General features: G+C 41.0%; 1 protein-coding gene across 13 annotated transcripts in view; it reads right to left on the reverse strand.

Annotated features, from left to right (window-relative positions):
- The window catches only part of TSPAN4 (tetraspanin 4), a 380,904-nt gene that overhangs the window by 251,354 nt on the left and 103,202 nt on the right, over positions 1-26,348 (reverse strand). For 10 of the 13 annotated variants that reach the window (XM_085548324.1, XM_015863754.3, XM_015863759.3 and 7 more), the window contains one exon: positions 3,723-3,804. The exons of the other annotated variants lie outside the window; for them this stretch is intronic. The gene's annotated coding sequence lies outside the window, so the exon portion shown is untranslated. The remainder of the gene's footprint in view (positions 1-3,722; positions 3,805-26,348) is intronic. 13 annotated transcript variants of the gene reach the window in all.

The following is a 26,348-nucleotide window of genomic DNA, read 5'->3' on the forward strand; positions in this document are numbered from 1 at the left end:
GCCCATTCAGAGACTGCAGAAGCTAAGATGTTGGCAGGGCCAGAGAAAAACAAAGCTCAGCTTGAATTTCAGGTCTGAGAGGTGTGCAGGGCTTAAAACTGCTTTGTAGGATTGACGTATAAGCAGCTTACCACGGAGACTCTGGGATATTGTCTGTAATCAAATCTAAACCTCCTGAGCACCATTTTGTCCCAGCCATGATCCCAGATTTCTCCTTTACTACAGATCTGACACTCCAGCCTGAGTTCACATTTTATAGGGGAAAAACACAGAGTTATGAAAGGAGCTCCCGTGTTTCCTGTTTAACATTTCAGTCTTCTCAAGGGTAATAAAACAAAATCTCCCTACAACAACAGATAAGTCAGACAAATAAAATGTCAAGCTACTTTAGAAATAAGCTAGTCAGGATAATAGAATAAATCTCTTGGGTAGCCATTAATTGCATTCCTTTATGCATTTGGCAAAGATGCTGCCAGAGGATGTATGATAACTAATACAAAAAGATGCTCTATTTTTGTATCTCTTCTTTAAAGTGAATTTAGTGCTGACAAAAAGGTACCTGATTAATATCTGGGGAAATGAAAACCTTCCACACATCCTCAGGAGAAGTGCTACTACTGACAGTTCTATTAACCAGCAGCAGCAGAGGCTGCATGGTCAGACAGAGGGAGCCCTGCACCAAGGCTCCAGGGCTGCGATCCTCTCTCCTCCAGTCTGCCAAGTCATCATGGGGGCAAACGTGCTTCGGTTATACAGCTCTTCCTACAGTGCAAGGTTAATCGCACTCCACAAATCACTGAGGTCTATCAGTGCAAAGCCCTTTGCAAAAGCTCTGTATTTTTATTAATAACAAATTCCTGTAACATAAAGGGAATAAATTTCCACACTGTCCATATTAGCAGCTAGGGTATGAGCTCAGCAAAACAGACTACAGCCATATTTGTTCCCCTGAACTGCATTCTGCAAAGCAAAGATGACAGTAAGAGCCTATAAATAGCTACTCAAGATCACAAAACAAGAGCATATCTCAGACTAAACTCTTCCTATTATGTTTTCTGAATGACTTGGCATTGTCACCCATAATACAGCATGGAAATACTACACTGCTCAGCCCCTATTTTTGATTAAGCAGGTGCTCTGTGAATTTCTGTCTATCCTTAATCATAATTAAACACTGTTATTCCCATTTCCAACGCACGCCTGCTGGCAATTAAATCTATTTGGAAAATAATAACTTTTTTCCTCCAAAGAAAAGATTTGCTATTAAAATAGGCCTGTTTGGTTCAGAAGTTAATTCTGATCCCGTCCTTTGCCTAGATGGATCCTCATTTCCCAGTGACCCTCACAAAAGTTGGAGAAATTCTGCACCTCTTAGAAGGTAATTGAGACTTTCAGAAAAGACTGCAATAAGGTAATGAAATCTCTTGTGGCAAGCTCTGCTTCTGCCTTCAGACCATATGGATGTGCTAAGCAAAACTCCCATTTATGAACCGTCCACAGGATTTTTGAGGACTGTCTGACAGTCCATTCCATCAAGTGTGGTTCATTCCTTGACTGAGGTGCACACAGATGAGCACAGAGAAGCTCTTGGTTTGCAAATCTTTTCCTTGGGCTCAGATTTCTGATGCTGTTTTCACATTATAGTCTAAAATCAAGATTTCATCTTCATGACTTCTGTTGCCATTTATAGCTGGAAAAGGGCTTCTCAAGTGAGATTTTCACTTCTTATTGATTACAGCTGTCAAAAGAGCCTGCAAGCTTTCTCCATCCTGTCAGTCCCAAGATATTTAACATGGCAAACCAGCCTCCTTGTCAGCAGTGAGCCATGAAGAAAGAAAAGCTGACAAAAACCAAAAGCCAATGGGGAGAACAAAGCATTACTCCTCTCTACAGTGACTTCATTCCTAACATCAGGCACGTGGGCAAAATGTTTTCTGATGGTCAAAGGATTATTTTAGATCCATCAGATAGTCTACAACCTGACAGCTTGTCATCTGTGCTCCTTCATGCTCCTTGCCTGTGCACAAGTATTGCACAGACACGGGCAGACATTCGCCTCACTGGCAGAGAGGGATGGAAAGATGTTGGCATGCCAATTTCCTGCACTTCCATGTGGGCTCTCCTGGTCAGAATGGCATCTTGGCCAAATGCAGACTGCATGATGTCAATAGTTGCATGTTACTTTGGAAGCTCACGCTTCTTTTACATGATTCACACTACAAATGCTATATCCACAGTCAATTACATTCACTATCAGCCCAAACAGGTGCCCACAGCACCTTCTGATTCCCTAGAAGACTGCAGTAGGGTTTGTCTATAGCCTGTGAAGACTCAATATAAAAACTTTCTGCAGAGAAACAAATTTTCTTTTCCCATGGTATTACAGAGCAGTGCTGCATACAGTGCTATGGACAAAGCAGTGAACATAGCCTTAAGTTCCTAAAAGCTCTATCCTCCAAATTATACAGTGACCGTAAATGATTTTAGTAACAAAGCACACAAAGAAGCCTCCTACTTTTTTCCAACCCTTGCCTACTGAAAGCTTTGCTTGACTTAAACATGCAATCATTTAAAAACAGCAGAACTGTCAGAGGCAATTCAGAGGCTTGGGTCAGTTCAGCCACTGAAAGCCTGCTTTCTGTTTGCTGCACCCCTCTGACTTAGATCTATAATTCATTTTGGGAAGTGAAAGAAAAGTTTCTCAAGTACTGACGCAGTAATTCAGAAAGCAAATCAATCCCACAGCAGCTCCACAGAATTAACCTGCCTTGTCTAACTGCATAGCCTATAGAAACAAAATAGCCCTCCTGAGGTACTGTGACAACTGCAGCCACATAGTCCTTCACAGACAATACAATGCATGAAGAAACAGTTGATATAATTGTCACAGAGTAACTATATAACAGGGGTCTTAAGATCCTCAATACTAGTTCAAACTAATACAGAAGTCATAGATAAATAGAAGCAAAGAAACTACCTCTTCTCTCAAAGAACAAAAGAGTGAGAGCTCAAATAGGCTGGGCAGTGAAAATCAAGTGATACAAACACTCCTGATAGGTACCAGTATGAGAATATCTGAGTCAAAAGATAGCCTCGATAACAACATTGCAGGGCTCCAGTTCCATGTCACACCACAGGCCTTGGTCAGCTTCTCAGTGAGCACAAGCTGCACAAGTCCATGGACCCGTGCTGATTTAAATATGTGCCTACAATTCCCAGTTAAAGCACATGCAGTGCTGTAGTGATGGCTTTTGAGTGTCAACATCAAAATCCAGCGTATAGCCATTTCAAGGTCTGATAATCAGTGAGATTATCCTAAAAAGATGCAGCTGTCTTAGTCATTTGTTGCTGGGTGATCAACAACACGTTTACAAGGACAGTGCAACAAGGCTGCAGCACTTTTTCCCCCCATCTGTTTGTCTGTGCTTTTAACACTACGTAATTTAGCGTCCACTGTTCCCCACACCCAAAAGACTCAGCACAATACCTTTGCAGTCCATCCCACCCCAAAGGAAAACAGAAAACACAGTACACACATCGTTCATCTTGTACTGCAGTAAGCAACAGCCCTGCTACCAGCCCAATCCATTACATTATATATAGGCTGCCTGAGTCTTTTCCACTCTTTAAGAAATCATGTGCTGAAGGCCTGAAATTGAAATGCAATTAACTGCTCAGAACTTTATTATAGATCAATAAATCAATAGCAGCCATCTACATACCTGATGCAGGAATGTGAGTTCAGAGTGCCCAGCAGGATCCCTGTTGACTGGGTGGCCTCTGTGCAGCTGGCAAAGAAGGGATCTGCAAAACAGGAGTCTGTGTGTCAGAAGCCACACATGTCTCTTTGCAAAGTGCAAGGAAAACAGCTTCCTCCAGCCATGTCTCTTGGGAAGTATGAAAGAGGCCCAGCCCCAAATGGACCCTCAATAGCTGGCTTAAGTCCCTGGATTTAAACCTAGTAGTAAAAAAAAAATCCCAGTGAGGGCTAAGATTTCATTAGCATGACTAACGTGATGGTGAAACCCTTAGTTTCACTCAGGCAAAGTGTCTACAACTGTTGACAGCAATGGCAGCAGAGCATCATGTTCTCATGCCAGTGGGAGAAAGCTCTTCACTTTCAATGGGGCTTGAGCTTCTTTCAACCACAGGCACTTCTGAACATCCCACACAGAACATCTCCACTCAGAAACACGTTCAAGCACTTAATTAAAGCAGACCTTATTACTTCTCTGCATAATCTGAATCACATTAAACACTGGATCAGATATAAGCACTTTATGGATCTGAGACTGAAAAAAGACAAGTACGTGAATTTTACACATCCAGAATATGTAATCCACTATTTTTGTGGGGGAAAAGTCTGAAAAACTGAAAGTACAAGAAAGTAACACAGACAAGTTAATCTAATGAAAAAAAGACAGCTTCCTAAAATCAGAACATTTTCATTAGCAGGAGTACACTGTACAGAAGACAGATGACTGCATGTAGCACTGTGGGGTGAGAAGACACCTGACATCAAGACTCCATGCCAAACTAACTGCAGAAAAGCCAGAGACTAGAAATACTTCTTTAAGCGGCCAATGCAAAATGAGCCATCAGCGCAGGTGTAGTTCATAAATACAGTACTCAAACATACATATGATGAATGATTTACCCAGTGTTTCAGTCCCAGTGGTGTAGAAAAACAAAACCTGCATCCCAAATCACTGCCCACACGATACTCTGTAATGAGATTTAGCTTCTTCACTTCGTCATGATAAAACCACATCCTCAGTTGCTATTCATGTATGAACACATGACACTTCCAAACACCAAAAGGAGTCTTCTCCAAACCCTTTAGATATTCAGCAGGTGCAAATGTTAGGTCCAATTCTGATGTGAGAACTCTGTGAATACCAGCAGGTTATAGCAAGGAGGCAGTCTAGTGATGCTTTCCCTTACTCCAGGAACCCAGAAAATCTGAGAACAAGAGATCTTGTTCAAATGCTGCTGCTTGCCTCAGGTTTGCGCAGGCTCCTCAGCTCCCATCAACCCAATTGCAGACTGGTTGGAATGCTTTGAAGGGAAAACTTAAGTGAAGAATGTTACAAATGGAATAACAGGAGGTTTGATACCAATGCAATGATGCCAGCTGTTATTTAAGCTGGGATTAAACCACTGTGGGTGATAGGAACCATCAGGATTGGATGATTAAGAGTTCAGACTAATCCTCAAAAGACAAGATGCTAAAAGACCTAATAAATGACTAAAAAGAGTGAGATCAGAGAGTGATTTAACTTCACCAGAAGGCCTACAAGGCCTTTGACACTCGTTTTCCCTGCAGGTTTTCCTTGTCTTCATTTCAAAGACATTGAAAAGGGGTGAACTTCAAACACCTGTTTCAGCTAAAGAGGATGGCACCAGAGGGTGTTTTATTCAACCCAACAGATTCTACAAGAACAAACACAGATGCTCAGCACTCCTATCTTCTACTTCAGGGGTAAGAAAAAAAAAGATCTGTATGTTTTAATTACTGAAAAAATGAGATGGATTAATTAAGTTAGAAAGACAGAAGAAATAGGGCCATTCCTTCCTATTTAAGCACATTGTTAGTTATGGATGAGCACTGAGAAGGAAAGAATATCTACTGCATAGTTTACACGATTCAAGTACAGTATTATAATAGCTTTCAAACAAGAAGCCATCCTCTAAAAGGAAAGAACTACGAACCATTGATTGCGCTGATGGGTCTTTACCCACTTTTGGACACTTCTGTTATTTAAAAGACAGTACTACTGCATCAAGCTCAGAGCTTAGGGTGCCATGCAAGATTCAAACTCTGCGTTCCTTCAACAGCCTCTTCAATCTAAGATGCATCCATTGTAAAGGAGTAGAATATTCACAACTGGAAAATGTATCTGAAGTCTGATTTCCCAGCTGCTCTCAACAGAAGATTTTGTAGGAGCAAGGCACAAACAGGAGAGCACATTGGGAGAATTATACAGCCAAAAAAAGAACATCACTGGGAAAAAACACTGAGTAACATTAAACTTTTAATAACTTTTTCCACAACATGCTTACTCAAAGTTCCTGCTTAGTTTCTATTCCAAGAAAAGAGATTTTGTGGCCTGTTTATCACTTGATCTGGCAGAATATATATCTCTCTACAAAACTTCCTTGCCTCATTCTTTGAGACCAACACAACTGTAATTCCTCTGTTGTAAATCCCTTTTGTGTTTTAGTACAGCAATCTACATACAGAGATACAACTGACTGGGCTGATAGCTCAGAATAAATTCTGGACTTCTGCCTGAAGACAAGGAGAAGCTCCGCTGCCCACCTAATGAATCATAAATGTAAGTCCACATAATTAAAATGGCTTCTTCCCCTTTACATCGTTTTAATCATTTGTTTTATGAACTTATTTTTCTACATCTGCCAGAACACCAGACTAATAGGGGGCGTCAGCATCTATTTTGCTGAACATTTTTTAAACCATACTTTCAGCATCTAAATAGTAACCATAAGGTTCTTTAAACTTTTGGGATTTTTAGCCCTTGAATGTTAAATGAAGGATCTCTTTACTATCATCAACTTCATTTTGTTACAACTACTTGCTCTGCTGGCCAGCTGCTTATGGCTGTTGACCATTCACTGAGAGCAGCTCCTATTACCATAGATAATAAGCTAAAGTCCACACAACTTCAGGCTTACTTGACATCAGTGACTTCTCTAATTTCTGCTATAGAAGTTCTCTTCAACAATGAGTAAGCCTCTGAACTAAAAATTACATATTCAGCTTTACCAGCAAAAGCAAAACAATTAAGAAAGCGAACTCAAAACAATGTTTGTGTACTTTTGCTCAGTGTTTAAATTCTACTTGTCATAAAACACTGTACTCAAAGAAAAAAGTATTGGCACACTGAAGGCTCTATTTTTCACATGGATTTAAACCGGGTACATCTTCTAGACCGTGAAAGATTTCCTTTCAGTGTTATTAATTGGATTGTTTTCATTTCAAGGGGAGATCTATTGACAAGGTACTTCTACCATCAATAAAGAATCGTCAGTTTTGATGTTTCTGTGGAAGAAAAGAGACCACCAAAAAACACATTTTGATTCAAGAACCTGTCTGTCCACTGACATTCCTGCTGCTAAGTATTCTTTGGGCATGGTGTGGTCTTCTGCCTGAAAGCAGCAACATATACAACACTGCTACCATAAAACTGCTTAAAGCCTGTGGTATGAAAAGTCAGTTGAATCTGGAATTCCTTCAGGTACAGGATCCTGTAGTTGCCTTTCACTTTCACCATATGTCCTTTCCTGGCTATCTGCAGGGATCCTCAGGGATCACATTTCTCTGCATCTCTCAGAACACCAGAGTAGAAAGAGAAAGGGACTAAGTTTTCTTTCTCTCCCTCAGCAGAAATACATCAACTCCTGATGGTACCAGGATGCTGCAGTCTACTATTTCCTAAGAAGAGACAAGAACAACAACCTTTATAGGCTCCCAAATCTAACATGACCATCTACAAATTCTCCCTTGTACTGCGCATTGGCTTCACATAGGAATGACTTGTATCAAAACTGTATAGAGGTTGTTCACAGCTAAGTAAGATTAAAGCTGAGGCTAGTAGATTCATTACACAAATAATAAACCCCAGCAGCTCAGAGATGTAGCATCACAGAGAACAGGACAGTCTTAAATGATAAGAATCCACCCAACTCCCACCAAGCAACTTACACAGATGAGGAATTCCAGAGAATAAAACCACATTCCACCTTTTCTTACTTCTTCATCAGATATTATTTATGTCCAGAAGCCAGAACAGTCCTGAGGAAAACAAAACCTCATATCAGGCTCCTGAAGGTCACAGAAACAAAACTGCAAGGAGGCGAGGATATTACTCCTTTCTGCAGTGACCCAGCAGTCATCAGAAAAATGACAGAGGTCTTTTGCAATACATTTTAAGCTTCAATGAGTGAAAACAGAAAGATTATAAAATGTCAAGACAAATCAATCTTTTGCTTACACGGAGCAAGTGATTTATCTAAGGAACACTTGAGGTTTTATAATCTTAGCTGATGCTTAGAAGACATTAAAATAATAAGACAAGGCAGGTGAATACCACTCCAGCACCTGGCATCAGACCTCAGTGAGCAGAAACAGATAATAGGTGAGAATAAAGAAGGAAAATTGTGGAAAGCACAACTTATGTCATTTATAGCATGATAATACACGGCTAAAAACCTACATTATTTTATCAGAGCCTCCATTTTGTCTGATGATTTGTGGGTAAATAAAAACAAAAAAGTTTTGTTGTTCACATCAAGTTTCATAGCCACAAGTTTGAATTTCAAGAGAAAAGGGGAAGAGAAAAAAGGGGGACAGAAAATGGAAGAAAAGCAAAGAAATCCCTGCCAAGAAGAACCAAGACACCCTGATGACTGAGATTGGAGTAGATAATGACAGGTTCAAGTTGTAGTTTGTGAGGAAAACAAGCCAAGTCTCAAATTTGATTATCCCAGTACCAGAAAGCGCCCTGGGCTTCCTGCAATTGGCAATACCAGGTGAACAGGTTGCAGCTCTCTGTGTGCACAAAAGTCTTGGATGTGTTTGAGTTTAACCAGGGCTCACCAGAGGCTCTACAACATCTCTCTCTCTCCTGGGGGCCCAGCTGCCCATGCTCAAGTCCTGCTCTGGAACAGTGTAACCACAGCTTGAGACTGAATTGCTGTGAAACAACAAACTACTCCCACCCAGTTCCAACTCTAATCAACCCTGAACAAGTATAAAGGGCTTTCATTAACAAATTAAGATGAAGCCATGCATATCACAAGATGAAGATGATTTCTTTCACTGGAAATGTTCTGTAGCAATATTTCCCAAGACCTTCTTCTTTGTCATAAAATAAATCTCCGAAAGTTCTACCCCACAGGTTAGATCACTAATTTACCTTTCCCTATTATCTAGGTAAATTGAAGCCATTATCTAATTAGTACCAACTGTCATTCACCTACATACTCTAATAGGAACGTTTTGGGTTATACACAGGCCAATTACCCACTGAATAGTACAGCACCTCATCACAAAACCATTAAAAGTTCAGCAGACAACTTCCTAGACAGTGAAAAGGTTTTGTTTTCAGAAAGCTGTGGTGTGAATGAAGCAAGGCTGATCAGGTTGCTATGAGATTTGAATTAGCTTTGCCAACATTGAAATAGTTTATTTTATAAATCAGTAAGATAATTCACATCTCTCCCACCAACATTATGACCAGTATTATCACAATTATGGCCTAAGAACTGGGCCCACCTCCATGGGGGTTGGCTACCTTCACCCATGCACAAACTTATTCTTACGCATACAGAAATAAATGACTTACAAGCTAGAAGGAAGAAAACATATTTTAACCCAAGCCATGACCACAAGGCACCTCAGATTCATGCCAAAAACTCCATAGCATCATTCTTAATCCAAGTTTCTCATTCAAATTTGAAATGCAGTCCAACTACAGTCCTCAACCAGATTTCTCCTACCCTCCCTGTGTCTGAGGTTTGTATAAGTCAAACGTCTTTTAAAAGTGCCCTTTTGTAAAAAAGCTACTTTGCTTGAAGAAGAGATGACTAAGAGAAGTTGAGACCTGATCTTCTGGTGCTCAGATTGCCAGGAAACAGAATAGCCACTCAAGAATCATGAAGAATTTGTAATAAATAAATAAATAAAACAACCTATTTCCAATGAGGCACTGGCCATGTGGAGATCCCCATAGAAAGACCAATAAGTTAGTTTTCTCATACCCTGGGAACAATAAAGAATTTATAAATAGATCAAAAAGGAAACAAATTTCACTTGTGTACAACTGTAACAAATCCTCACATGATGACGGTCCTCTCATCAGCCCCCCCTCCCCCAGCAGGGATGAATTACAGCACACAACACCACACAGCTGCAACAGCCCTCCTGGGTGACCTGAAAAATCAATGACAAATAAGTTCAGGCCTCAGCTTTTAGAGGGCTGCATGTCAGCAGAGAGATGCAGCAGGGAAGGACTGCCAAAGCTTAAAACACAACTCATAAAGTTCACTTTGCAAAGCAGCTCCTCACATCTCACTGGTAGCATCTCATTAGTACTTCGTGCTCACCCACTGGGAGCACAGGGCCAGCATGCATTGCACATGTGCTGGTTCCAAAGCTAATGGTGTTTCAAGCCCCAAGAGTTCATGTTCTGATTGAATCACACCATCACTTGAGTCCCTAGACAGAGGAAGCATTAGGTAGTAGGGGGAAAAGAATAGGATCCTGATGAGGTACATCAGATCAGAGCCACCAGTCACTAGCCCACCAGACTTAAGTGAACTAATCCACAACCAGAACACCAAACAGCTGCCTTTTCTCCTCTTAACTGCTTAATGCTCCTATTTAATATATAGAGATATACAACAAATAAGTGTTGATCTGCACAGAGCAGCGAGGATAATGAAAAATTAAAATCCCTTTCTTTGGCATTCAGAATATCATCACACCAAGTATGTTTCTGAAAGTGCAGACAAGCTGAACAACACACTCTATAGCAGTGTAATTCTTAAACAGACTACAGATATATGTGACCTCCAGTTAATTGACTGACAAATTATTACAGATCTGGGAAATGAAGGCCAGGGTGAGGAAATATTTTCTCTCATTTCTATCACCTTCACCAGTGCATCTTCTAACAGTCCCACGGTTGCATTTTACAAGCTACTAAAAAAGGAAAGGCAGCCACTTTCAAATTTATGAGGAGCCAAGGGAATCTACTGAGTGCCACCTTTCTCATTTCATTCCTCATGCCACTGGCATAAATTGGGTTCACAGCCTGCTCCCTCACTTAACAGCCCTATGTTTCCTGCATTCATATATCTCCCTCCCTGCTAGTTTTTAATACCATTTACCAAGATTCATTTCTTCTCCACTGCCTTTCTCTCTTCGGGGCTCTGTTTACAGCCTGAAGAGAACTCAGAAGAAAAAAAAATGCATATCCTAGCTTTCCTGTTTATGGTACCAGGTCCTGAGGACAGGCACTGCGCTTATCCTTCCCTCAGGCTGAAGATGACCAAGTGGAACACTCTCCATTAAAGACTGAAAAAGCTGCTATATAAACTTGGAAGCTTATAGTAACATAAGTGAGTAGCTTGTACCACCAACAGCTCACATGCACATGACAGAAGGTTAGTTAAAACCAGTTCTTCTTTCCCCCATACAGTAGTGCTGTACATAGGAAGGAGGCCAGAATTACTAGATTTTAAGAGATAATGACAGTAAAAGGCTGCAAAAGTGTTCCCTGGTAGGCATTTGTTTCTAATTTCCTGAGTTTTCTGTATATACTTTACAGTGTTTAAACGCAGCTGGTGAAGTTTCAGATGCACAGAGGTGCCTAATACAATTCCTATAAGTAATGTCTCAAGGCCATTTGATGCCATTAAGAAACAGAAACATTTACCACCAGTGAGCATTTTCCGTTTATCATAGATTATCTTTCTATCACGATGCTCTTTCATATGAAACATCTGTTAAACTTCTGTTTACCTATCGACTGTATAATTGTATAACTGTACAATGTGTTATATATATTTAGAGTAGCATGGTTAGGTTGAGGTTGGACTTGATGATCTTTCAGATCTTTTCCAACTTGAGCAATTCTATATCAAATGCAAATGGTTTTGTGTAAAGCCAGTTCTGCACAGGGTTATGCATGACAGCATGATACGATATGAAATAGACTGAAATTACTGAAGTACACCAAAACTCATTTTGATAGAAAGGAGAAAATAAATGTCAAGGGAGGGGGGGGAAACTTTTCTACTCAAGCTTTTAGAAAATGACCAGGAATTTACAGGGGTAGGTTCCTAGCATTTCTTACAAGAAGTATCTTTTAAATAATGCCATGTTATACATCATTTAAACTGAAGCATTCTAAACCAAGATGAAGAATAAAGCACAGTGATTAAATGATCTGCCCAAGGTCACCTGATTTATTTTTTTTTTCCTGAGAGGCAAGAAGAGAAACTCATTTTTGACACAACTTTATGCCCTGACCAGCAAGACCTCCAACATTCAGTCTTGGATTGATTGAGGTCATATGTATTAATGTGAAATCTATCTTGCTTCCTGAAAAATGTATGCAGATACATCTCATGACTTACCCAAGCATCTATATACCATAGAAAAAAATGAATGTGCATAAATCAGAACTGAGTCAGCTCAGTGCTACAGCTGTGCTCCATCCCTAAGAGAGAACACTATCATCGATGGAATAAACGTCCTATTATATTTATAATGAAGCTAATCAATTTTAGGATCATAAAATAACCTTGTCCAGAATTTTGATGAATCACATGACACACGTTCTAAAGACTCTATTGTTAAAGAAGCCTTTTTTTTTTTTAACTGGAATTTCAATAATTAATCATGTTTTAGGGTAGTTTTATTTCTGTGTGGCTTATCTTTTGATGATCTAATTTACATTTATAATGATCTATTCCCCTGTGGATTAATTGCTCCTGTTATTTTCTCTATTAATCAGACATCAACATTTACATTACAGATGACTGTTTGCATTATTTTCACACTACTAAATCTGGCAGTATGGTACTAATGATAAATACTTAGCTCAATTCTAGAGGTGAATTAGTGTCTCAGCCCTTTTAAAACAAAAGCATTATTAGGATCTTGCCACTCTTTTGAAGCAGGCTGATCAGTTTGCAGTACTATCCACATGTTTGTTATAAGAATTCACTTCTGCAAACTGTAAACACACAAATATTTAATTCACCCATTGCTGTCTGACAAGCCCCAAGCAAAGGACAGACAGTTATGAATCTGAGGCCATTGCTGACATCCTTCCCATGTTTCCACGTCTCTTTAGAATGGTAGAGAACAAACTAGATACCTAAAGTAGGAAGAAGGAAGCAGAAGTGAATGGTACATCACAAGCAAATGTGGTAAAAGCCAAACTTACACAGCATGAGAACAAATGCCCCAGAGAATCTGTCCCACATGTCAGAAACCCCCAGTTGTGGGATCTCATCTCCTCAGGTTCCTTTCTTTGATGCTACAGCTGTTGTTCCCAATTCTGCCACAAAGAAAGCAGTCCTGTGCTTGTCATTTTCATTCATACTGGGAAGGCTGGTGTCACCTTCACATGACTCAAGCTAGATGGGGATATTGGTACCTACTCTGCACAGTTCCACACAAGAATAAAGTTTTCTCCCAACCCCATTAGAGAAAAAAAACACGCTATATTAGTCTACATGACAACCTTCTTAATGCTTCATGTGTGATTAAATCTATATTAAAACACTTTACTGATAGAGATGCAACCAATGGCACAGGTACTAAAGTACACAGGTGCATTTGAGTGACACGCAGCAGAGCACAGGAAGAGCCGAGCCCCAGACAGAAGGGGAATCTTCCCTGTGGGCTTTCATCCACCTATGGCAGTACTCTTTGCCCCACACGTTTCTACTGGCACATCTAATTTACAAAGGCAGAAATAACAATAAATAAATAAACTTAAAACAACATGTTGCAACAAAACAGATTTCAGGGAAGAATTATAGCTAGTTATTGCATGGATTTCAACCCAGAGTTTTCTTCTGCTAAGACAATCTAATAGGAGCACAAATATATTTGAAAGCTGAGATATAGCCAGAGAATCCTAGAGAAGAAGAATATATCCATTAGAAAACAACGTAAAAGCAAATAGTAAAATGAGCCTTGAAAAATATTGCTCCAATTCCCCAATTCTCCTCCTTGTTTTTCTGGACTGAGAACTGTGAGCAAGCAGAAAGCAGCACATAACTGCAATTTTACTTTATTTTTTTATTACATAAATGTAATAAAAATCAAGAAGACCAGGAGACGAGACTTAACAATAGGTGTGAGTGATGGCTATGGACCCAAACCCACAGTGCATATGGGCTGGCATACCCACTGATGCCCAGCAACAACATGCTGTAGCTGCAGACCTAATTGATCTTTCCCCTTCGCCAGGCACATGGATATAATCAGCAACTACTTTATGCCTGCACATGCAGGGCTGAGTCAGCTGTGAGGTCCAAGAACATGTGGCTCTAGTAAGGTACCTGGATCAGCATTCAGCACAGCAAAACTGACAGTCTCTCTTGCAAGGAAAGAAACATTCCATGGGCTCTAAGTGATGGAGCTGTTTCTAGCATCTGTCTGGTCCCTTACTCTGCTTCCGACTTAGAGCCAAATTACAATCTTTTCTATTCCCAAACAGCGTTATTTAATTTTGTTGACATAAGGAGAGCTGCTTCTGGTGTAAAGTACTTTTTAGGTGAATAAATGTCTCAGGGTGGTCCTCAGTGAGAACACCTTTAAGTCAGCCAGCTCAGCATAAAGTATTTGATGCAGGATATGAAGTATTAAACTACTGGCCGACAGACTTGCTACTCAGCAATAATCCATTCACAGAATGCCCTCATTTTCCAATCCATGAATATGATCCCTGTCTTGGCTTCGTGATGTGGTTAGTAAAGCTCAGCAACTCTAATTAACTCTGGGTAGACATAATACTATTGCATCTCCTGGCAGATGTGCAGGAGAAGGTTGCTCATTCCACAACATAAAGCTTTTCATACGCATCCCATTCCTTATAGTCTACTGCTGGATTCCAATTTTCTATCAGTTCTTTCCCATACTCCCATAGTGTTTAAATTATACACGTGTTGGTTTGGGCTGCTTTTTTTTTTGTGTGTGTGTGGGGGAAGCAGAAACTATTTGACATACATTTATATATGCATATATACAAATATATATACACACATATCTATCCATATAGATATACATATACATACGTATTTTTACTGCTACTGATTCTCTGCCACAGGAGATCAGGGAGAAACTAACGCAACTTAGATGAGAATAAACATGAAATGGAAGACTGGACTTGTGCACAGTTGCAAAACTTGTGCTGTTGAGCTGCCATAATGACATACTACATCCCATTACTCTGCAATTACACACTGACAGGGACTGTCAATCTAATACTACATCCCACTCAGCAGAACTAAGCATACCATTTCTGTCCCCAGTGTGCTATGACTAAAACACTTTGAAATAAAGTTAAACGTGGTATTTAATGGAGCAAGGAAGATTCTGAAATCTGAATTAGGAAGGAGCGAGATTAGAGCATTTATAGTCTCATCATATATGTGACAATAAAGAATGAGAAAACAAAACAACTCTGTAGGAATACATACAGGCGTAGAAATCATCTGCTAACATCCATACTAAACTTGGTAGCTTGTTCTCACGAATCCTCTGCTACAACCAGCTTTAGTTATCTACGCGTGCTCACTACATCTCAGGGAGCCCATCCTCCTCAGTACAGAGCAGCTGAAATTCCCCCTTGGTACTTATCACATCTGTCCAGTGGATAGAAACCTGGCTGAGACACCCTGTCTCTTCTCTTTGTACCACAGAAAGATGTTCCTCTTATAGGCTGTAGTGCCACTGAAGTTACTGCCCTGTGGTTGCTGCTGTCTCTCTGCTGGTGGAAGTATTTCTGCCAAATGCTGCTGGGTCATCTTTGGGTAAAATCCATTAGAACAATAGCTGCAAATTGTTTACACTTAACTGATAGGCTTGGCTTCCCACAGACTGCTCTACTGTCAGATCCATGTAGGTTCATCAGCAGCCCTAAGAAACAATGAAGGGTAGTGACATCCTAGTGGCCACAGCTGGAGCCAGAGGGGGACATCTGGCAAGAGCCGGAGGCCCTATTCCAGGAAAACACTCTTGCTCAGGGGGAAGAGAAGGAGGTGCCCAAGAGCAAATTGTATCAGCTGAGCACACAAACTCTGTCTTAAATGACACCACAAGGCTGCAAGCTCTCCTGAACAGTAGGGTTGCCTCAGGGCTGAACTCAGGCACAAAACCAGTTCTCTGTGAAGCCAATGGAAACAGGCATCACCTGGGCATGACCTACCCACCCAAAAGCATGCATCCAAAACAGCTGGGCTAGAGCACTTCCTCAACTAGATGCTTAACAGATAGGGACAGACAGGATGAATTCCACTTCAAAAAACTTAAGTTTCCTTTCCAAATTTGTTTTGCAATGTATTATTTCAATTTCAGTTAATTTCAACAACACATATAGCTGTTTCTGCCTATATTTCAAAAGCATTAAAGAGCCACAGGCACACAAATGACCACAACATTTTTTATAATGCATCATTTCTGCAGCATTACAAAGGACAACAACCACTCCACAAGAGTATGGGTACACCCAATGATATTAAATCTGGTTTCCTGCCCTTCCTGCTCCCACACTAAGTACAGTCAAGTAGACATTGCATCCTTTGATAGGATCCTTTCACTTTGTTGACAGCATGAACTTTGGTTTGGACAACACTAGCCCCAGGAAATGAGTTTGCTGAATACCCCTGGCTATTAAAAAGAGAGAAAGAACATAGCTGTTTAATCAGCTCCAACCTTTGATAGCTCTTTTCTTATTCCCGGTGTTCATAGAAAGAATACAAATACAATACATTGCAGGTATTTTTGCAAGCTCTGAACATTTGGCAAGCAAATTTACATACACATGGGACACTTCTAATGGTCTACTGGCTTAAAGTGGTCAGAGTTCAGCAATCCATTAAAAACCCTAACAATTAAAGAACAACATGATATAATGCACCACTGATTCAAGCCTGAGGTATTCAAATTCAGCATCTATTCAGAACTCTGAGTCAGAGAGTCACTGTTAGGGAGATCACAACTAGACATTAGGAGAGCTGGACAGCTTGCACAAGGTGCAGAAGTATTTGCCCTACAGCTGCTCCACCTTACACCAGAGCTAGCCAAGACTTGATAGTTCCTCCAAACTCACTTGTAAGCTCCCATGTTCAGCTGCAGAGTGAGCTTCTATTCCACTCCCTGTGCCACATTCTAACTGTGCTCCCAGCTCTACTCATCTTGCAGCAGAGCCAACAGGCTCACCACAGCAATATCTGTTCCCCAGGCACACAGTATTGAAGCCCTCTCCATTCTTGACCTCTTTTGAAGTTGTTCTACAGTAAAATATGAACATCTCCACTTGTTTTGTTTTTGTTAGAATACAAAAGTAAAGATGTTAGTACAAGAGGCCTTGATATTCCTTCTGGACTAGACTGCTAACTCTGGAAGTCTGCTGAAAGGAAACTAAAGGTATGTCACTGCATGCGAAAGACAATGTATACAACAACATCCAAAGGAAAAAAGCTGAGGTGCATCACACCTGCTGGCACCTTATGGAACATGTTCTCCTGTGCACAAACCTTATTATCAGAAGTTTTAAATTGTCCGATTTATCAGGAATGACTACCTGATATAGGCAGATGTTTCCTGGCAATAGAAGCTATTATCATAGCAGAAAGAATACACTGAAATCCATTTAAGTTAAAGCAGGGCAAAATACAACCTGAAGAAAAGATGAATAACTTAATACAAAAGAGCAATTAACCACTGCCACAAACTAATGAAGTGCATGGTACTTTCTTTGTCACTTCAACTCCTTAATCAAAATTAAGGGACGAACAGACGAACTGCTGAACAATGGTCTTCAGCTCAAGTTAAGCAGAAGCTTAGGTCATCATAACAGTTCCCTCTTGGACACCTATTAAGCTTGCTTTTATCTATTATGTGATAACTACAGTCTACTTCATTTAAGACAAGCAAATCCCTACCAGAATAAATCAGTGTAGTATTATGAAGACAGACAGAAAACGAGGAACAGCCTACAACAGCTTCAATTTATATTCTACAAACAATATCAAAGGTCACCCAACTCCTACCACATTGTCACACTGTAGCCATTATTAACAATTCAGTCAGCTAAATTAGCAATTTTTAGAACTAGTAAACCGAGCTAATTGAGTGTATATTTGTAAAAGCAATATAAATCACCAGGAGAATGAAAGAAATCAATGCTCTATTTGGATGTGGATTACATTCATGGTTACTTACTCCCAGCAACAGGGTCACAGACTGAAGGCTTGATAAGAAGTACAGAGACCATGATTGATATAATCAAGTAACTGCATTGCTAACTCTCTCAAATCAATCATGAAAACTGTATCTATATAATACTGCAAGAGTCCTTGATGTACATCAAGGGGAATACATATACACACACAGTATACACACATGTATATGCATACAGCAAAAAAGTATGCAAATGCAGGACAGGAAAAACTCAAGATCATAAACAAAGCAGATGATTTGCTTATTTTACAGATGAAAGAATAACAAAGTAACTCAGCACAAAGGGACATCTATGAAGGTGAATGCATTTTTATGTGCACTCACAAATACCTTTCTGACCTTCCCCCTTTTGCAAATACAAGATAAAGTCAACTGAGAAATTAAATTCAAGATAAACTTGTTTGATCTTTCAAGAATTTAATTACTTCTGTGAAGAATCTGATGTTGGAGCTCAACACCCATCTCCAGGCAGCTTATGACAGTCTCTACCGTCCCTTCATAACCACTGATGGCATCTTAGTGGAATATCTAGCTGTGAGAAAGCTGTAATCAGGAAGACTGCACTGAAGCTGATTCCCCATCTCCAAATCAGAAGTGCAAAATACTGAGTCTTATGCTTGCATCCAGCATAAGACCTTCACAAGTACTACATCAGTTGCAAGTTCAGGGGAGAATACCATAAAGAAAAAGCCTGACAGTGTTGTACAGTGATGAGTTTAGGTGTCCAAACCAGCCTAGCTAAGTGAACCTAACACATTTCTCCCAAAGTGAAACTTCTTTCTTGCACAGCTAGTATGTTTCCTCCAATCAACATTGCTGAGACTTTGCAAACTGCAAAAAGTTCAGTGCAGATATAGACAGTAAATTTTCCTCACTTCTTCTACAGAGGGACTAAATCCCTAACACCAGCTGAGAGCCTCTGGCAGGCCCTGATTTTGGTCAGCATTGATGCAAATGTGAAAGGAGAGATGCATTCATCTGAAATTTGCTGCACTAAGCCTCCCACCTCACCATTTTATATATACATATATATATAAAATCCGTGACATACTTCCATACCAGGAAGCCCAAGTCTCCAGATCTGAGCACACGTACTCAATGGGGATTGTTTTCTGTCTCTTAAATTGTTTTACCTGACACCTTAGAAAAACTAGAAATACTTACATATTTTCAAGTGACTGAAAATTTCCAGTAGCAATGACAAAAATTGAACCCAAATTTTCCGAAAATGCTCTTCACACAAACAGTTTTCAGTTTTTTATGTTTAAGAATAATAAAAACAATACTTGATGTCTTTTTTGCTTTCGCTTTACAGTTCTAACAGAAAAGCTGAAGACAAGCACAGGGAGGATGGCATTTCCACATCACACATAAAACTGATGAATCTGCAGGCAAAGTATATGACTGAACACCTTAAAATTTAAAGAGATGCTCCACTGGGATTGCAGTTAATAGCAGAGGGTGCTATTCAGATGGCACAGTTCGAGCCAAGACTTCACAGAGAAGGAACACCATTTCTAATAAAGTCAGCATCCACAGTTTCAGCCACAGCCCTGCACTTGCAGTCTGTTTAATTTTCATATTGTTTCTCTTTTCCCATTCTCACCTGTTACATCCACTTATTGCTTTCCATCTTGTCCTTAATGATTTTATCAGCAGTCACAGTTGCTACAGCAGCCCACACCTAGAATGTGCTAGATGGAAATTCACAGACTGGGTACATCAGCGAGAAAAAGGATCCTCTGAGTTTACATACAATCATAAGTGGCTCTACTTTGACTAGCTGGATCTCATGCAACAATCACAAGGCTTAGGCTCCTGATTCCTATTTCCTGTTCTCATACCACCTCCACCTCACACAGGTTACATCACCAAATACTCTCAGCACAGACCAGTTGCCTTCTCTGTGTTTTCTGAGAGAAAATTTCATATTCTTAGATAAAACCTACATTAAAAAGATACTCAGAAGACATTTGAAGAGATTGCAAAACTGCTGAACTGTTTTCATTAGCCTCTTTTCAAGCTTTTAAACTTCAAGCCAGTTTGTCATTGTCAATAATCAGAACATAGTAAGAATAAAGCATTGACTGCCAAACAGGATATAAAACAAACAAAAATAAATCAAAACCACATTTTTCAATTCAGGAGAACAGCCTGCCAGAGGACTACAGCTGCTCAGTTGGCTCAGACCAGATAACTGCAGCACACAGGCCCTGGGACACACAATATTGTCAAGCCAACACAGAACACTGTGGCTAACGAAGGAGCAGTCAACACAAAGACAAAGAAACTGCAGCAGCAGCAACCTCAAAACAAATATCAAGAGGTATACAAAAGTCAAGATGCATTGTTAAAAACTGCCTGGAAATAATTAACTCACAGAATCATTATTTTATTCTAAGCACCCTTAATTAAGTTCTCATTTGAAAACATATTCCCAAACTCCACCTGGTCCTTCTTCCCAGAGGATGATGGCTCCCAGCACAGCTGTAACAACTGGAGATAGGGGCTCTTCATAGAAAGACAACAATGAGCACAGACTATAAGCTGCCCAGAAAGGACATTCTCCACAGAAACCCCACTTCTTTCTAAAAAGCAAGGCTCCAGCTGCTCCCAGCAATTCTAAGCCACTGCTGGATTCCAAAACAGCAGCACCTGAGCAGTTCTATACCACCTGTATATGTGACCAAAAAGACCGGGTCAGGAAAAGCCCAAGGCACCGGCTGAGCAAAGCACGTCAGAGCACATCATGCACGAGCCCATAAGAGAGTAGAACAGCCTCCTGCACAGCAATTAGTGCAGGACTTGGGTTCCTGTGCTTTCAGAACCCTATCTGTCTAGGGGAAGTCACTCAGTCCCCTCCTGCCTTAGTCCCCCAGCCATAAAATGGAGACATCGACCTCCTCTCCAACAGTACACTGCTGTGACAACATACTGACACTGTAGATGAAGCAGCCCTGTAAGTACTTGGAAGAGACAGATTCAGCAAACCCTTGGGGAAGAAAGTACGTCTTTTTAAATGCCTAAAAAGATTAAAGAGCGCCAAGACTGACTAAGCCAAGGGGAACCAGGCTCTTAAATCATTTAAGCCCCTCTGAAAACCACCGCTTGATTCAAAAGGTTTAAGCACCATTTGTCTAGCACTTTAAAGAAGAAACGGCACCAAAGAGCAAAGGACCTGCTACAATTTAGTACTGCTTAGACACCCGCTCTTTCCAAGCAGCAGTGATAACAATTCAGTGAATGAGCCAATGCCTCCAGTGTGCAAGATGAGGAGGACACAACCAAGAGGTGTTTTAAAAATCCTATTCATTCTTCTTCTACTCAGCATAACACTGGGAATTTACTGTCAAATAAAATATATAAATAAAAAATAAAAAAGCCCTGAGCTGCTGCTCAGTCACTAATCACAACCAGAGATCAGAATTTAAACATGAAATAAAAGCTATAACACCGCATGAATTTGGCAGATCGGGCCTATAATTCTTCAAAGTTCAATTAACTAATGGTTTTAAATAGGCATTAGCATCATAAATAATCTGTAGCGCTGTACGCAGAATACTACTATTAATTTTCTTGCCTTGGTGCAAGCCTAGGGGGGGGGAAAAAAAAAAAAAAATAGTAATAAGCATTAAATTTATTTTACAGTCAGTATGTGTCAACCACAACAAGGAAGTGGCTTTCTGCAGCAGATCCTATTGATGACCCCAGAAAAAGACTCGCATCATCTCTCCTCTACTTAGCAAAGCAAAGGGCTTAGGCTCCAACCTGCCCTCAAACTGTGAAGCAGCACAAGTTGGGGCAATTAGGCCAGAGCAACCCTAAAGTCCTGCTCTTTAGAACATGTTTTGGGTTCCCTCAGGCTCACAGAAGACAGAGTCATTCCAGCTCTTATAGTTTGTGGATATTCAGATGGTGTTGGTTTTTTTCCCCTCCATCAAAGAAATATCTCCAAAACATCCCTTTTAGCTTAAACCACAGAGGTTCTGCACACAGCTCTGGAATTTGAGCTCTGGTGACAGCCATGTAGACAATCATTCCCTGAGCAATGAGAAGTGTAAACACTGCAGCTCCTTGGAGAAGCTTGATAGATTATTAAACACAGGCATGGAGAACGTGAGCATTGATGTAGCTTTCCAGAGAGAGATCTAGGCTGGAACAAAGCTAGATTATATTACGAAGACCTGGGTGACATACCAAGAGCTACTCTTCCCTCTAGCAGCTCAAATTCAAGATGAAGAAGGGGATGGTAAAAGAACGGCACTAATATATTCCTACCACTGTTCCCATTTGACCTTTGGTAGATACCACCAGACATCTCTCCCATCTGTACTGGTTTCAGTGTGCCTTTTCTGTCTCCAGGACAGCCAGGCAGGGACAAAACCAGAAGTCAAAACATCTGTCAGCATCTGATACCTACAGCAAAGAGTGGCTTTTTGCTTGAGAGACCAGAGCAGCACAAAAGCATTGGCAGTAGGCCTAGATCTGCCAGGCTCTGTAGCTGGCTGAATGAGAGAGACAGATCTGACAAGGATATACACTACCAGGACACTGGCTGCAAGTGCACAAGCAGGCTTAAGGACAAAACTGCACAGAGAAATAGTGGGGATAACTCTGAATGGGAAAGATGAATCAGCGACAAGATGACAGAGAGCAGGATGGCTGGAGCTATGCAGTGCAAGAGTGGCAGCATAGCTGGGATTTAAAATTAGCCTTGTGCTCATCTCACAGCCTCAACCTTATTTTCAGTTCTCACAGCCTGAATGTGCTCAGCCAAAGACAACCCTTGCTATGGGCACATGAGCCAGACAGCAGCACTGTCCCCACAACCTTCGCACCTGACTATCACTCTGTTGCTGTCATTCACCTCAAAGGGTCCTGCATACATCAGCCCCTGCTAGAGGAGACATACAGGAGCAGAATCATCAGAGATAAAGCTGGAAAAGGGGAGAGGGTTGGTCACGTATCTGCCTTACGCTCCTATCTCCAGGGCACTCAATCAGCTCCAACCAACTGGAAAACCCTCACATGCCCTTCTCCCTTCCTCTGCCAGCAATGATGACAGAACAACCTTGCTTGAGTGGCACAAGCAGCCATATGGGCCACAGACTGTTTACCTGAGCCCACATCAGCTCTCATACATAGAACACACTACTAACAAAGTATAAAAAGACTGTGTTGGTTTTTTTTTTCTAATTACCCAGCATATGCACAGAGTAACACATTGAGACGGCAATTTTCAGGCAGCAATGCATCCCCTTCCCTCCCCTCCTCTCTCCTCAAGCCCTGTTTCTGTTGTATTTTCACATGTCTGTCACTGCAAACAAAAGATATATGCCAAGCTAATGAAATGTCTGGGTTGTGCCATGTGGGTGTATAAATGAGCCACCACAGCCCTCGTGTGCTCAGAGTAACTGTAGGAAACACATTTCCAGACCTGTCAAGACTCATCACTTTTAGAAGGAATAAAAGATAACGGACTTATCATTCCCCTTCAAGCAAGAAAAAAAAGAAGAAAGAAAATGTACCAATAACTAAAAGGTATGGAGAAGTTCCTGACAGGTGCCCTCCTTCCTTCCTATCATTATTAGTATGATAGATATGTCAGGAGACTCAAGCTCTTGTATAGTCAGATGCTATACAAACAAAGGGCACCATACAGTCACCTCCTGGCAGTAAGATAGGAACAAAAGAGAAAAGAAACATCCAGGGGGGTGAAGTGCGCAAGGTGGCATGACTGATCAGCAGCAGAGCCAGAACTTCTAGCCACAACCACGAGAAATCCTTATTTCCTATATACGTGCCTTGATGTTGTAGCTGTGAAACACTCTGCTTGTGCCACATCTCCATTAGCTGTCTGATCTCTTCCCCACAGAGGTTGCCAAGCTCCTGAGGACACTGCAGGACCGAGAACATTGAAGACCAGACAGCAGCAATGGACAGGGATGCACTCTGTCACTGTGCAGTCCGGGTTATGTTCTTCAATTCTTCCATAGAAAAAATAAATAGCACGGCAGACTCAGCTTTCATTTACAAAAGAAACATGCACACCACTCCTCAGTGCTTACTGAAAGCTTTCACCAGTCATTTAACTGGCCACCAGACAACCTGAGGGAAGCATACTTCCACAAACAATGTTAAAAGATGCTGAGCATTTCTAGTCCCCACAGAAAGCTCTGCAGTTCTCAAGTGCATCTTCCATTGTTTCGAAGGGTAATAAAGATCCTACTGTCCCCTGTAGGTCCAACACTGCTGCCCCACACCTACTGCAGGCAGCCAAAGCACACATCAAGGCACTGTACCAGCAATGCTTCAAAGTGGACAGAAGTAATTTTTGACTTTCAGCTCAGAGAGTTCCAATCAGCATCAGCTCTAGCACAAGGTGGCGGTCTACAGGCCGGTGAACATTTGAAAGATTGTGATACAGCTCAGGACAGATGAGCTGCCATATCATGGTTCCTTTTTCTTCTCTGAACACTTGAAAGCTTCCAGCTAATACATGCATAATCATTTAGCAAGTGAAATGCAGATTTGTTCCTTTTGATCCAGACTTCCTAGGTTCATTCCCCAGGGACATCCCTGTTTAGACTTATGTTCTGCTCCAGAAGAAGCAAAACTTACAGAAATTACATCTGTTTATTTTTATGAAAAATCAACTACTTAGCAGAGCTTTGCAAAGTAGTCAGCTGGAAGCTAATTTACCTCCTGAACAAATTACAGGAGGGCAGATCTTCCTTTCATTACCTTAAAATGCTAGCTTACAATTCTTGTCAGATCTGTAATATCCAAGCAGATCACAGAGCTCGTTAGACTCAGTGCAACTAAGACTAGAGTATTCCAAACACAAAGTGATAAATCTATACAAGTGCCTGTTCCCCCTCTCCTCGGTTAGTCATGCATGTATTTCACTATGGGCTGGCCAGAATCACCAAGAACTAAATCCTAGTGTTTAGGGATTCACTCTCAGTACTGACCATGCATTAACATGGAACCGTACATGTCCATTCAAAGCATCTGATCTTCAGCCTCAGTGACCTGCTGCTAGCAGCAACAAGCAAAAAACGAGAAGAAAGCTGACTCTACTGCTCTCTTGTAAGTCATGACTGATGCTGCCAACTGCTTTCTGAGATGGGACCAAGGAGCCAGGACTACACCGGACATTTAGTTGTATGTCCATACTTGAAGAGCCAAGAAAAGAAATCATGACACCAGAAACCCAGCAGGGTTTTTCGGTGCTAGAAATGAATACTGGAGGGCAGCTCAGTAGCTTTCTATTTTCTTGCAGGGGTTTTCCATAAGTCACAGGGGCCTGGTTTACAAAAACCTTCCTTCCTATTTTAGAAGAGAAATATAGCAGCCTCAGAATGGGCAGACATATCTATTAACTCAGATTCTTTGTTTGCTTTACCAGTTTTAATACCTTTAAAATCCCATGCCCAACATGCTAGGTAGTACCACTTCCCTCATGTTATGCCTGGACAAGGACATACAGGAAACCCTGAGACAACATAATGCTAGACCAGAGTTCTCACTTCACGAGCACTGAAATTGTTCTTCAGGCTGTTTTCTCTGTTAAGTAACCCCCCACAGAGGAAGTCCTTGGTAATAAAGCTCTACTGAAACAGATCATCTTTCCTATTCACAGGTGAAGCAGAAATACAGACCTTCCATACAAGCAAGAGATTTCCAATGAGAGGATGACAACAATGACTGTTTTCCACTAGAAGTCCTCAAAGGAGGGTTATCCAGGATTCCCAGCAGACACCAGGAGTCTGCCCTTGCCAGCATTTCTGTTCTCCCACATCCCATGTACCCATTCACCCATTCTCTCTCTCACACACAGTCATTAAGTTTCATTTTAGTCAATGCAAAAAGATTTAACTCGCTATCTTCCCCAAGGACACCTACCTTATTTATCCCAGGGCAAAACAAAGCAGAGTCTGTAACCACCCATAAAGACAAGAGGCAGCAAAAATAACTGCTTTAAATCAGTTTCAGATCACCCAAGAAAGGCAGTAGCCACAGTAAAGTATGAATCATTCATTTCCAAGGATTATGACTCGGCAAACACTCCAAAGTAAGCAATCTCCAAGTAAAGACGCTTCCCCTTCAGTTGCCAGCCCTTAAATGAGGTTAAAGAGAAGGGGTCCCAGGGTCCACACCTTCCAGTTACACTGGTGAATTGCTCACACCTGTGCTCCCAGGGCTGGCACACCCCCCTTCACCAGGTGCTCAATCACTGGTTCAGGCCACAACCTATCAGTTCCCATAGACCACCTAATACTTGTTTCCCCTGTGTACACTATGATTCTGGCTTCTTTTTAAATCTGTAACAGAT

This window comes from Coturnix japonica, chromosome 5 (genome assembly GCF_054131305.1).
Source record: "Coturnix japonica strain WE chromosome 5, WE-NBRP24, whole genome shotgun sequence".
In the NCBI taxonomy this organism is placed as follows: Eukaryota; Metazoa; Chordata; class Aves; order Galliformes; family Phasianidae; genus Coturnix; species Coturnix japonica.